The sequence below is a fragment of the Neofelis nebulosa genome, chromosome 17 (assembly GCF_028018385.1).
Source record: "Neofelis nebulosa isolate mNeoNeb1 chromosome 17, mNeoNeb1.pri, whole genome shotgun sequence".
Taxonomy (NCBI): domain Eukaryota; kingdom Metazoa; phylum Chordata; class Mammalia; order Carnivora; family Felidae; genus Neofelis; species Neofelis nebulosa.
This window is the reverse complement of record NC_080798.1, coordinates 34,766,809-34,779,717: the sequence shown is the minus strand read 5'-3', so window position 1 is coordinate 34,779,717 and position 12,909 is coordinate 34,766,809. Positions and strand designations below refer to the sequence as shown.

The 12,909-nt window shown below is 54.5% G+C and overlaps 1 long non-coding RNA gene across 1 annotated transcript; it reads left to right on the top strand.

Annotated features, from left to right (window-relative positions):
- The first annotated feature begins 3,334 nt into the window (after positions 1-3,334).
- Positions 3,335-6,872, top strand: LOC131499511 (uncharacterized). The gene is made up of 4 exons (XR_009255922.1): positions 3,335-3,447; positions 3,773-3,942; positions 5,179-5,297; positions 6,720-6,872. It is a non-coding gene; the product is annotated as an uncharacterized LOC131499511 (long non-coding RNA).
- The last annotated feature ends 6,037 nt before the right edge of the window (positions 6,873-12,909 follow it).

Here is a 12,909-nt window from a genome sequence, read left to right as displayed (position 1 = left end):
CAGTGAGGAGAGGGTCTGGCCTCCCCCATCAGCCTCCAAGGGAAGACCAAAGTCTCGGGAGGGGCAGACGTGGAACTAGAAGATTCTCCAGGCCTGGAATGTGCTGCCTTCCTGCTCGCAGCCTGTTCGTCCTGCGTTCGCGGTGGTGACGGCAGCAGCTTTGGCTCACGTGATACTTTGAAAACTATATTAAACGCATTGCTAATAGCAATGGGAAGCTTCTCAGAAAAATGCGGGTTTCCTTCTCATGAGGAATCGGCACATTGGACCACGTCGGGTTCACGCTCACAAGTGACTTCAGCCGCTGGGCGGAGAGGCAGGTGCTGCCTGGCACAGGCACCTGGGCGGGCCATAGTCGCCACCGCTCCCTGCAGCCTTACTCTGCGTGCACCTCATTCACATCACCGCCCGGCCCCCGGAGGCACCTGAGGGTTTTTCCTCTGGTCTGGTCCAGTCTCTCCTTGAACAGGTGAGGGAACTGACCAAGAAGGGGAGACACTGGCCCAGGGTCAGGGTGAGGTATAGTCAGTCCAGGGACACATGTCAGCCATGAGCTCGGAACTCTTACCGGCTCCTCGTCAACACCGGGGTGACTTCCGAGAACGGGTAACCGTGTTGAGCCTCACCGTGCACTTCACACCTGCTGAGGCAGGTGCTACCATCATCCTCCCACTTTTCACCGAGGATGCAGAGCCTCAGAGGGGGCAAGTAACTATCCCAAGGCCACACAGCTGGTTGGTGGTGATGTTGCCATTCCAGGTCCGATGGATCCGAGGCCAGAGTCCGAGCTCGCGAGGACGGCTCCCTACCCCACCTCTCCAAGGCAAGGCCCCACGTGGTGCAGCCCCTGCCCTCCCCTGCAGCCCTACCCCACTCCACTTCTCCAGAGACCCTGCAGCTCCAGCCAAGGTGCACCCCCTACTGCCACCAGCCTTGCCCCTCCCCCATCAAAGCCCCACCAGTCCTTCAAAGCTCAGCCTACTTTGTTCATTCTTAGAGTCGTAGGGGGTTGTGTACTCCTCTGCCTCTCCTGCCTGCCCCACCAGATGCTCCTGGAGGCCAGAGAATCCTGCCAGCAGCCGTCACGGTAGCCTGGACTGAGTGGGCATCTTTGAAAGAGGGAAGGGAGGAAGGAAGGAAGGAAGGACAGATGGATGGATGGAAGGTATGGTAGAAGTCTGGAGCTGGAACAGAAAAGAGAGGGAGGGAGGGAGAAGGATGGATGGATGATATGAGAGAAGGCTGGAGCCAAAACAGGAAGGGAGGGAGGGAGAAGGATAGATAGTTGGATGACATGATAGAAGTCTGAAGCTAGAACAGAAAGGAAAGAAGGAAGGAAGGAAGGAAGGAAGGAAGGAAGGAAGGAAGGAAAGGGAAGGGAGGAAGGGGAGGGAGGGAGGGAGGGAGGGAGGAAGGAAGGAAGGAAGGAAGGAAGGAAGGAAGGAAGGAAGGAAGGAAGGAAGGAAAGGGGAGGGAAGGGAGGGAGGAAGGAAGGAAGGAAGGAAGGAAGGAAGGAAGGAAGGAAGGAAGGAAGGAAGGAAAGGGGAGGGAAGGGAGGGAGGGAGGGAGGAAGGAAGGAAGGAAGGAAGGAAGGAAGGAAGGAAGGAAGGAGGGAAGGGAAGGGAGGAAGGGGAGGGAGGGAGGAAGGAAGGAAGGAAAGGGGAGGGAAGGGAGGAAGGAAGGAAGGAAGGAAGGAAGGAAGGAAGGAAGGAAGGAAGGAAGGAAGGAAGGAAGGAAGGAAAGGGGAGGGAATGGGAGGGAAGGGGAGGGAAGGGAGGCAGGGAGGGAGGGAGATGGATGGCTTGGTAGAAGGCTGAAGCCAGAACCACCCCCCAAATCCAGCCCCACTGCAGTACCTGCAGGACTGGTCCTGGATGGGAGTCTGCGCTGGTCAGATAAGAAGTGTCCCAGGGCAGAGGGCCGAGTACAAAAGCAGCAGCAGCCCAGGGGTGGTGGTGCCAGGCCTCTCCTCACAGGCCTGGGGTGCCCAGACAGGCTAGAGAACCGGCTGGGCCAGACTGCCCCACCCAGCCCCTCCTCCCCCTGCAGGGACAGGCTGGGGGCTCTGGAGTCAGTCCTCTGAACGCTCGGCCTCCTGAGTCGTTTTGCCAACCCGACTCTACTGGGCAGCCCCCGGGGTCGCCTGCATTGAGATCCGTACCCGTACCCGGGAGTGACCCTCCCCGCTGCGCCCCAGCCCTCCAGATAAACATGGTATCGGGCCCCAGCTCTTTCCAATTGGCTGAGTGTCTGCTGGCTTCTATCCCTCTGGGCTTTCATTTCCCGATCTGAAAATGAGGACAATAGCACCTGGGTTGTCCAAACCCACGTCCAACAACACGACTTTACTGTTAGTATTGTTTTCCTGGCTTTCCCTATGCTCTGCATCCCCTCCCAAGAATCCAGTGCCCTGTCTGCCTGGGGCCTGCCAGCCACCCTGGGCACCCCTCTGGGGCAGCGGGAGGGACCTTGGACGCAGAGGCAGCACCCATCAACCAGCTGCAGCTCTCGGCAACCCCCCCCCCCACCACCACCCAGCTCCTCCACCTACTAATTGCAGGGTTGCAAGATGCCAGCTGCCTCCCAGGCCCCAGGCGGGCTCCTCCCAATGGAGCGGGGCTCCCCGGAAAGCCTCCCAGTTCTCCTCCAACCCCACAGACCCAGCTGCATTGGGGGTTGTCTCCATGGTGCTCCGGCCACCCCCACTTCCGCAGGAGGTAGCCTTCCTCTGTGGCTTTCCCCTTTCCCAGGCTTCCTGAAGTCAGAGAGGAGCATCCTAGCCTCCCCTTCCCCCACTCAAGAACTAGCCGTGGCTCCCCACTGCTGGACAAATACAGCCTCCCTCCACATCCTGGCCCTGGGAGTGCTCTCTACATGCCCTTAAGCACGTGCTCCAAGTGGCCTTGGTTTCAGGTCCCTGTGACTCTACGATAAAGTCCAGACGGGCCCCTTGCTGTGGCCTCTCTCCCATCCCCACTGGCTTTGCCAGCACTGTCTCCACACCTGCATCAGTGGCCTGGGACTGCGTGACAGTTCCTGGCAAGCTGCTCACACCTGGCCCTCCAGCTCTGAGGGCCCAGGTCCTGCCTCTGGGAATCTGGATCTCCCCAGGAGGGAGGGAGAGGGTCCTTCAGAGCTGACACCCTCCGCCAGCTGTCATTTCAAGTTTATATAGGTGCACAAGGGCATGATGGGGAAAACGAGGCCCAGAGAGGGAAGGGACCAGCCAGGAGAGGACAGGGCTGGGAGCTGGGACTGGAACCCAGGCAAATCTAAAGGCCGTTGTTCTCAGCTACAGCCGTCAGCACAGGGCTGAGCCGGTTCAGAGCAGGCAGGAGGGAGGCAGGAGGGAGCTAATGATGGAAAGAACCTCTGACATCAAGCCCTCTTCCCTTCAGAGACTCTGCAAGTCCCTCTCTCATCCAGCAGCCCACTTCATCCTCTAAGGTAGGCAGCTCGGAGTTGGGGATCTCACTACCTGGATGGGTAAACTGAGGTTTAGAGAGCGAAGTGTGACCTGGGACTCCCTGGGCCCTTTTAATAGGGTTGTGACCCTTCACTCCTTTGACCTCCTCCATTACTATAATAACTCGAGACAGCACAGCCAAACAGATGTGCATTCACCTTTACCACTAATAGGCAGGAAGCTCTGCCTCCCGGGGCCTCAGTTTCCACAGATGTACCGTGGGGTGCCGTAGGGATTAGAAAGCACGTTTGCCAAGCTCCCAGCATGAGGTTCAGCTCCCAGCAGGACTGTTCGCTTTTGTCCCAGGACCCTGCCACGTCTGTGTGGAAGGCCAGTGCACTTGTCCGTCTGGGGTGGGGACCTTTGTCGGGGATCTGCCCCTGCCTGCATGTACCACCCACCCAGCCACGCTCCCCTCCCCCCGCCCTCCGTCCAATCTCAGGAAGTTCCACCTGACCACCCACCCAGTTGCCCAGGTATCTTGATTTCAGGATGGAATGGGGTTCAGCGGGGTCGCACTGGAAAGCAAAGGCAGCTTTGTCTGTTCCTGGACCACAGCCTCCCCGCCACCAACCCCACCCTGTTGGCTGAAATGTTGTGTGTAACGAGATCCCTGGAGATTTGGCCGGTGGGCGTCTCTTGCAAGATGAAGTTTATCTGATCACCCCGTTCCCCCCAAGGGCTGACCAGAGGAAGCTGCCAAGCTAAGGAGGACAGAGAAAAAAGGGGCCACACCAGGCAGTCGGCCTCTTATTTCTTTTGATGCTCATGGCAGCCCAGTGAGGCATCACAATTATTCTCCCACCTCACCGGGTGAGAAAACTGAGGCTGAGGCCCCCAGCAGCTTCCCCAGGTGTCACAGCAACTAAGAGGCAGGATTTGAACCAGGGCCACCACCGTCCGGAACAGACGCTGGGACCTCTGTACCAGCGGCTCCTGGTGCACTTTGCAAGTAACAGGTGCCCCTCCCCGGCCTCCGGGCCCTCGGAGGTCTGCGTGGCGTCCCCCTTCCTCTCTTGCCACGTCCCTCTCATTCACTGTGTCCCAGCCCACTGGCCGCCTGTTTACTCCTTCAGCGCCCCAAACCCGTTCCCGCCCCCAGTCTGCAGGCACGCTGTTCCTTCTGCCCTGAAACATCTTCCCCTCCTTCACATCCTTCCCTGGCTCCTCTAGCCACACAGATATTCCCTCTCCTATGCCCATTAACCTCCATCCCAGTCCCTTGACATTGATTTTTCTGGATGACTTCTCCTTTTGTAATTGCCCATTTATTCACCTGGCCGGCGCTGACTTCCTGCTCCCCTGTCAGCCCGTGAATTCTCTGAGGGCTAGAATTCTTGGTCCTTTTCAGTCACCTTCGTATCCCCCAGTGCCTACGCCTGCCACACAGCAGGACCTCACTGAGTGTTCAACGAACGAATGAATGAATGAGTGAATGGAGGAACGAATGAATGAATGACCTTCCGTGCTCCGTCTCAGGCGCCTGCTCTGGGTGGCCCAAGGCCAGTCCCAGAGGTTCAGGTCGGTCAAAGGCAGCAAGAGATGAAGTTATAAACCAGAGCAGGCAGATGGAGTGTGCAAAGTTTTTTGAGAGGAAACTCAAAGATGCGGTGCTATTAAAAATTGATATTTCAATGAGATAATCCCGCTCCTAGGCTTTTAATTGATTGTCTAAAAAGCCTTCCTCTGTTGTTATGCTTCTTTATTTGCAGGGACCATTAATTTTTCTATGGACGATCAAACCCAGATAGAGTGGAAGGGCTACCGCACGGCTGATCCCGAAACAGTAACCAAGGCGCCAGGGACAACATCTGGGGGTCGACCAGGACAGGTGAGATGGCCATGGCGCTGGCCTTGGCTCTAGATGCTGGGAGAAGGGGAAGCCCCTGCACGTCCTGAACACACACGTGCACCTGCCACTGCCCCTGGCCCCCCGGCGGTTTGGGAAGGGAGGAGGAGCAGGTAGGGGCTCCGCAGGGATGCTGGGCAACCACCGTGGGGCAGAGCCCGCTCTGGGAGTGGGGACCCCTGGGATTCCCCCCTTGCCACCGGTGGCCAGTCCCCCACCACCCCAGGCCTCTGTTCCCCCTCTGTCCCTTGCAGGGCGTGGCTAGAGGTGGACAAGGAAGAGCGGGAGGGTGGGAGGCAGAACATCTAAGGTCTGTCATTTCTTCCCTAAAAGGGTGACAATGGCACCGGTCTCGATGGGAGGCTTTGAGGCCCAAGCACAGAGCCAGGAAGGGCCACGGTTGCTCACACTGTTGTTAACCTCAGCATTCCTCTCCTGGCTCTATGGGCAGCCCTCAGATCTGCACCCCCTAGCCCACGGTGACCTTGGCCACCTCCTTTCCCTTTCCTCTGGCTCTGAATCAGCCTTTGTGCTCTTCTGCAAAGCTTGCGGCCGCAAAGGTGTTCTGGCGCACCCGTCGGCCGGATCTCTGGCCGCGTCTGCTTCTTCCCCCTGCCCTGTCCATCCACTCCGTCAGCCTGCCAGGCAGCCTCAGAGAGGCCCCAGAGGGTCCCAACTACAGTGGCAGTGAACCAGGGCTGGGCTGGGCTGCGCTGGGTGGGGTTGGCCCTTGGCTCTTTCTTAACTGACACACCCACGAGCTGGCGTCCCTCACCTCCTTTCTGCTGCTCCATACCCCTAACACACCTCTTTTCTAGATGGGAGAGACCTCCAAGGAAGGCTGGCTTCATGGGCCTGTGCCCTGTGCAGTCACACTGGGCCCTGTCCTTGGAAGGACCTCATGCTTGCTTTAATGCTCTGTTGTTGCCAGCTTGCAATGAGCAATTCTAAAGGGAGCCCCACGTTTTCATTTTGCACTAGGTGTCGTAGCAGGGACCTTGTCGCTGCCAAGGAACCAATCTGCTTCAGGGAATGGCCAGGGGGTGGGTCCCCAGGACAGAGCACCCCTGCCTTTACACATCACTGAAGGTCCGGCCTTATCCCCACATCTTTCCCCCGACCTTACCCATGTCTCCCCCGCTGAGAAGCCCTCCTGGCTCTCACCACTCCGCCAGGGGACGAGCACAATCGTGGGGAATGACTTCTCCAGGCATCTCTCCGTCTCCGACTTGGGGTGGGGGCTCACAGAGAGGCAAGGGAGTCCTCAAATCTACGTGTTTCCCCCAGATAGGTATGACTCCTGTCAAGCGGAAGCACGGATGCCTCAGAGCAGACGAGGCACAGGGTCATTTAAACGATTCGTGGAATTCATTATAGCCTTTGGTCAATATGCGTTTTCTTCAGGCAGTGGACACAACCGTGTTGGCCTTACGTGTACTGGGAAAGTTTTCTCCGGTGTATGTCCCCGAGGGGCAAAGGGGTAGAAATCCTCCGCATGGCAAACTGGCACAATGCAAGAAAAACCGGTCACATGTAGAACCCTATCCTAAGGAAGGCTGCAGGCACATATAATGGAGAAGTGTGGTCGCAGGTGCTTAGCCGCTCAAGTGCTCGCTGCGACAGTGTTTACCAAACCAAAGTTGGACAGAGCTACATGGCCAGCAGTCGGGGGCTGATCGAATAAATGACAGTGCCTGTCTCCAAGGGGATGCCAGGCAGTCGGGAAAATCGACCTCGTTAAAGAGGGGGTGAGTGAAAAATGAGATTTGAATGTAGCACACAACGTGGGCTTGGTTTTCTCTCCGTACGTGTGGAAGAATCGACACCATGGTGTTAATCTCTGGGTCTTTCGTTTTTCTTTTCTTTATTTTTATTTTATTTTATTTATTTATTTATTTATTTATTTATTTATTTATTTATTTATTTATTTATGAGAGAGAGAGAGAGAGAGAGAGAGAGAGAGAGAGAGAGCAAGCATGGCAGGGACAGAGAGAGAGAGGAAGAGAGAGAATCCCAAGCAGGCTCTGCACTGTCAGCACAGAGCCCGATGCGAACTCAATCCCACAAACTGTGAGATGGTGACCTGAGCCGAGATCAAGAGTCTGACACTTAACCAACTGAGCCACCCAGACGCCCAGGTTTTTCTTCTTTCTTATCCCTGACTCTCTTGGCTCCCAGTGGCTAGTCACCAAGGAGTCAGAGACGCTTGACTTCCTGAGGATCCCTCAGATCTGTCCCCTGCCACCACCCCTCTCACTCCCCTAACCATACCACCTCTCACCTGCAAAACTTGTCTTCCCTTCCTGTCTTGCTCCCCACAATTCCATTCAGGCCCCTCCATCTATTCTCTCAGGGCAGTCAGAAGGATTTTTTTCAACATGCAGATTGGATCCTGTCTCCTTCCCTGTTTGAAAAGCTTTGACTTGGGACGCCTGGGTGGCTCAGTTGTTTAAGCATCCCACTTCAGCTCGGGTCATGATCTCGCGGTCCATGAGTTCGAGCCCCGCAGCAGGCTCTGTGCTGACAGCTCAGAGCCTGGAGCCTGCTTCGGATACTGTGTCTCCGTCTGTCTCTGCCTCTCCCCTGCTCATACACTCACCCCCTCTCTGTCTCTCAAAAATAAACAAACATTGAAAAAAGATTTTTTTTAAACCCTTGACAAATTCTCCATTTCTATTAAGATGGACACCAAACCCTTGAACTGGCCTTCAAGACTCTGTGTGGCCAGCCGCACCTAGCACCACACTGCCCCTGTTCCCTCTGTGTTTCAACCACTCTGGCCTCCTCCCACAGTCTTATACAGAGCAGGATCTCTTCTGCCACAGGGCCTTTGCATGTGCGGTTCCGCCCGTCCCAGAACACCCTCCCTCCCCTCTTCAGCTAGTTAACTCACTCTTTTGCTTTCATCACTTCCTCTGTCCTCTGTACACCTCCTAGACGTGTCAGCTCTCCCCATCTCTTCTAGCCCCAGATAACCCCTCCCTCACCCTCTCTGCCCTTCCCACAGTTGCAGCTGTGACTGAGTTTTTAGATCAATGCCTATCACTTTCACTAGACCATGAACTCCTCAAGGGCCAGGTTGTTCTTGTTGTGTCCAGTGCTTGGCACAGAGTAGGTGCTCACATGTTTGTTGAATGAGCCAATGAACCAGTGAGGGAGGGAAGGCTGACCCAAGCACTCAGCCTCCCTCCATTGCTGGCTAGCATGACTATCCAGGGAACAGCTTGTCAGACCTATTAGCATATCACACGAGTGTTCAGGAAGGCGGCCCAGAGAGAAGTGGCCTCAGACAGAGCTGTGCACGGGGAGGCGGGGCTGGAACTCTGCCTCCTTCCTGAGAGCAGCTCTCTGCATCCATCGGAAATCGCCCCTGGCCCAGCCTCCTTTGGAGGAAGCAGAGGGAGCAAAGGGGCCCCATCTCCTTCCTCTCCACCCCCCTCCTGGTCACTTCCCTTTGATGTGAAGGTTCCTGGGGAGGCTGGTTTGTGTCACTGTGGAGCTGGGGGAGAAAGACAGTCTGGGGCCTCGTCTTAACTGGTGAACTGTCCCAGATCTTCGTGCTCTCCTACAGCAGAGAAGCCGGGAGTTCCCACAAATGCCATCCTCCCCCAACAACATTTGAAAAGAATCCACCAATCTGATGACGGTGGTGGTTTGCCTGGGGGTTCCCGGGACTCCTCCAGCCTCCAGATCCCATCTCATATGACGCTGGCTCTGCCGAGCCCACCCTTTCCCCCGCCCCACCCCAGAGCAGACCTGGGGATGGGGGTGGGGTGGGGTGAGGGACTTGCAGGTGGTCCCCTGGGGGACCACCATGGAGCAAAGACTCCCATCTTTCTAGGTCACGTCAAGGCCCCAAGAAACAGAGACCCCACAGTCTCTAGTTCAAGTTCTGACATGGCTACCTCATCTTGAACTGATTCCTCTATTTACCGGGCCTCAGTTTTTCTACCCGGGAAATGGGGAATGTGATTGGCACTCTGGATTGCCACTGTGAGGTTCAAAGGCTAGTATGGTGTTTTCCCCAGTGTCAACGCACGTCACCACAGCGAACAGGATGATGTGGGTCACACTCCGCAAAACAGCCCGAACCAACATGGGCTGTGCAATGAGAAAGCAATTCTCTGCTCCTTTTTCTTTTCATCCTTTGCCGACTTGCCAAGGAAAGTCTCAGACAAGCGGTAGGTAGTGTGGGTTCAGTACCGACTTGCTCAGCTCCTTTTTAACAGGAGCCTGTCGGGCAGGCAATGCGAGCCAGCGCACATTTAATGCGTTTGTTTTCTTTTCGAGGTATTGTATGGATTCTGATTGTTCTCAAAGCAAAAGAAAAATGTGAGTGGATTTCAAATATTGAGCAAATTGGGCCCAAAATCACGTGGTTGGAGTGGCTGGGGCTGGGGAAACACTGCGGTAGCGTGGATGGAAATACTCCGTAAGCTGTCAAGTGATGTGCAAACACGGAGCAGGGGCGAGGGACCGGGAAGGGTCAACACCGGAGAAGGGCTTTGCAGTTCCTGGGAGAAAATCTCAGGGCACTGTTTATGATTTAAAAATAGTAACACGTGATAACATTCTGGGCGCCAGGTGCTGGGCAGATACTTCCACAGATAGTATTTTATGTAACCTTCGTTGTTCCATTTCGGGGGGGGGTGGGGGGTGGAAATTGAGTTTCCAGATGGTGAAGGGTCTTGCAACAGAGCCGGGGATCGTCCCCCAGGTGCTTCCCTGCCTCTGTCCTCAGGATTTCCAAGTGTCTTGGAATGCTCCCTCCTTCCTGCCCACTCCCCACCAGCAAGCACCTGGGTCTGGCCCTGAGGCCTGGGTTGTCCCCGGCACCCAGATGGGTAATCAGAGTCCAGTGGATAAGTCTCCCAGAGCACTGTGCCCACACCCCGCCCCCAAACAACCCACTGGAAGCGGGGGCGGGGGGAGGGAGTGGCAGAGGGAATAATCACATCCCTTAATTCCAACTAACGGCTTTTGTACTTAAATACTTAAAAAAAAAATTTTTTTTTAATGTTTATTTATTTTTGAGAGACAGAGTGCGTGCGAGCGGGGAGAGGCAGAGAGAGAGGGAGACACAGAATCCGAAGCAGGCTCCAGGCTCTGAGCTGTCAGTACAGAGCCCGATGTGGGGCTCGAATTCACAGACCACGAGATCATGACCTGAGCCAAAGTCAGATGCTTAACCGACTGAGCCACTCAGGTGCCCCTGAATTTTTCAATTAAAAAATTATTGGGGTGCCTGAGTGGCTCAGTCGGTTAAGCATCCGACTCTTGCTATCGGCTCAGGTCACGATCTCACACTTTGTGAGTTCTGGCCCCACGATGGGCTCTGTGTCAGCACAGAGCCTGCTTAGAATTTTCTCTTCCTCTGTCTCTGTCCCTACCCCAGTCATGCTCTCTCTCTCAAAATAAATAAACTTCAAAAAAAATTTTTTTTAAAAAGAAAGAAAAATTCACATGTGGCCATTGTAGGAAACTTCAAAAACTAACAGGCAAAAATAAATACTCTGGACGAGGACTATAACCTGTTTGGGGAACACCCCACGGGCAGGATCCTGTTCCAAGGGCTTTGTATGTATTTCCTCAGAATTTATCACCCCCACTATACGGACAGCAAAACTGAGGCACAGAGAAGCTAGGGAAGTTAGTTACCCAAGCAGTGAAAGCAAAGCTTGAACGAGTTGGTTGGTTCCAGAGCCTACATGCTTAAGCCACGGCCCTTCTCTGCCTGGAGCCCTCCTGTGCAGAGAACAGTCTCTCAAGCAGGCCATGTGGGGTTTGCAACCCCTCCCCCCCATCACTCTCCACTGTAGCAGCTCAAGTTCATTCCCTCCTTGACACACTGGGCCACGAGCAACTGAAAACCCTGATGATGCTCAGGCAAAAAGCAATGCTCCTCTCCCAACCTAGAAAGAGTGTTGGCTGCAGAATAAAAAACGTCAGAAAACAAAGCAGTCTGCCTGGTGGGGCCAGAGTGGCTGGTGAGCTCAGCAGGCTTTGGGCTAAAGGAGCTAATAAAGCCAACACAGCAGGAGACCAGGATGCTGCCCAACCCTGCCCCGGCCCCAGGCCCAGCATCGGAGCCCACTGAACGGGGCTGGAGCCGCTGGCCGTGAGCTGGAGAGCTGTGCCCACTTGTGTGCCACCCTCACTGAACCTCCCCTGGCCGACGCTGGAGGACAGAGCAGGGCATTCACTCATAAATTTGATTTTAAGCGTGAGGGCCATCAGGTTCCGGGAGGGGAAAGGATTTGCCAATGGCCTCACAGCCAGAGGTCTGCAGCCTCCATTTAAAAAAAAAAAAAAAATCTTTTTTTTAACGTTTATTCATTTTTAAGAGACAGTGAGCAGGGGAGGGGCAGACACACACACACACACACACACACACACACACACACACACACAGAATCCGACGCAGACTCCAGGCTCTGAGCTGTCAGCACAGAGCCTAATGCAGGGCTTGAACCCACAAACCATGAGATCATGACCTGAGCCTGAGCCAACGTCGGAAGCCCAACCGACTGAGCCACCCAGCCACCCCTGTAGGCAATATTTAAAAAGGCTTTTCCGGGGGCGCCTGGGTGGCGCAGTCGGTTAAGCGTCCCACTTCAGCCAGGTCACGATCTCGCGGTCCTTGAGTTCGAGCCCCGCGTCAGGCTCTGGGCTGATGGCTCGGAGCCTGGAGCCTGTTTCCGATTCTGTGTCTCCCCCTCTCTCTGCCCCTCCCCCGTTCATGCTCTGTCTCTCTCTGTCCCAAAAATAAATAAAAAAACGTTGAAAAAAAAAAAAAAACAGACCAAAAACATAGGGGAGAAATTGGCTTTAAAAAAATAAATAAATAAAAATAAAAAGGCTTTTCCGGGGCACCTGGGTGGCTCAGTGGGTTAAGCGGCTGACTTCGGCTCAGGTCATGGTCTCGCGGTCCGTGAGTTCGAGCCCCGCGTCAGGCTCTGTGCTGACAGCTCAGAGCCTGGAGCCTGTTTCAGATTCTGTGTCTCCCTCTCTCTGACCCTCCCCCGTTCATGCTTTGTCTCTCTCTGTCTCAAAAATAAATAAACGTTAAAAAAAAATTAAAAAAAAATAAAAAATAAAAAGGCTTTTCCCAGAGATTCACAGCAGCCCAGCCTCCCCTACCCGCACCTACACCGAAGGGTTGAACGAACACCTCCTTCGGACAACGTCTGAGTTCAGATTTGGAAACTTGATCTTAAAAAGATTGTTCAGAGTAGTATTTTGCAAATATGTAATTTTAGGTAGCACGTGGTTGAAACAGTTGCATATTTTGGGATGTGATATATATATATGTGTGTATGTGTGTACAATCTGTTGTGAAATGTTCTGTTGTGATATGGGTATGTGTGTGTTTGGTTTTTTTTTAATTTATTATTATTATTATTATTTTTTATTTTGGAGAGGGAGAGAACAGGGGAGAATGGCCGGGGGGGGGGGGAGAGAGAGAGAGAGAGAGAGAGAGAAAGAAAGAATCTCAAGCAGGCTCTGTGCTTAGCATGGAGTCCAGTGTGTGGCTTGATCCCACGACCCCGGGCTCATGGCCTACTTGAGCTGAAATCAAGAATCAGATGCTTGG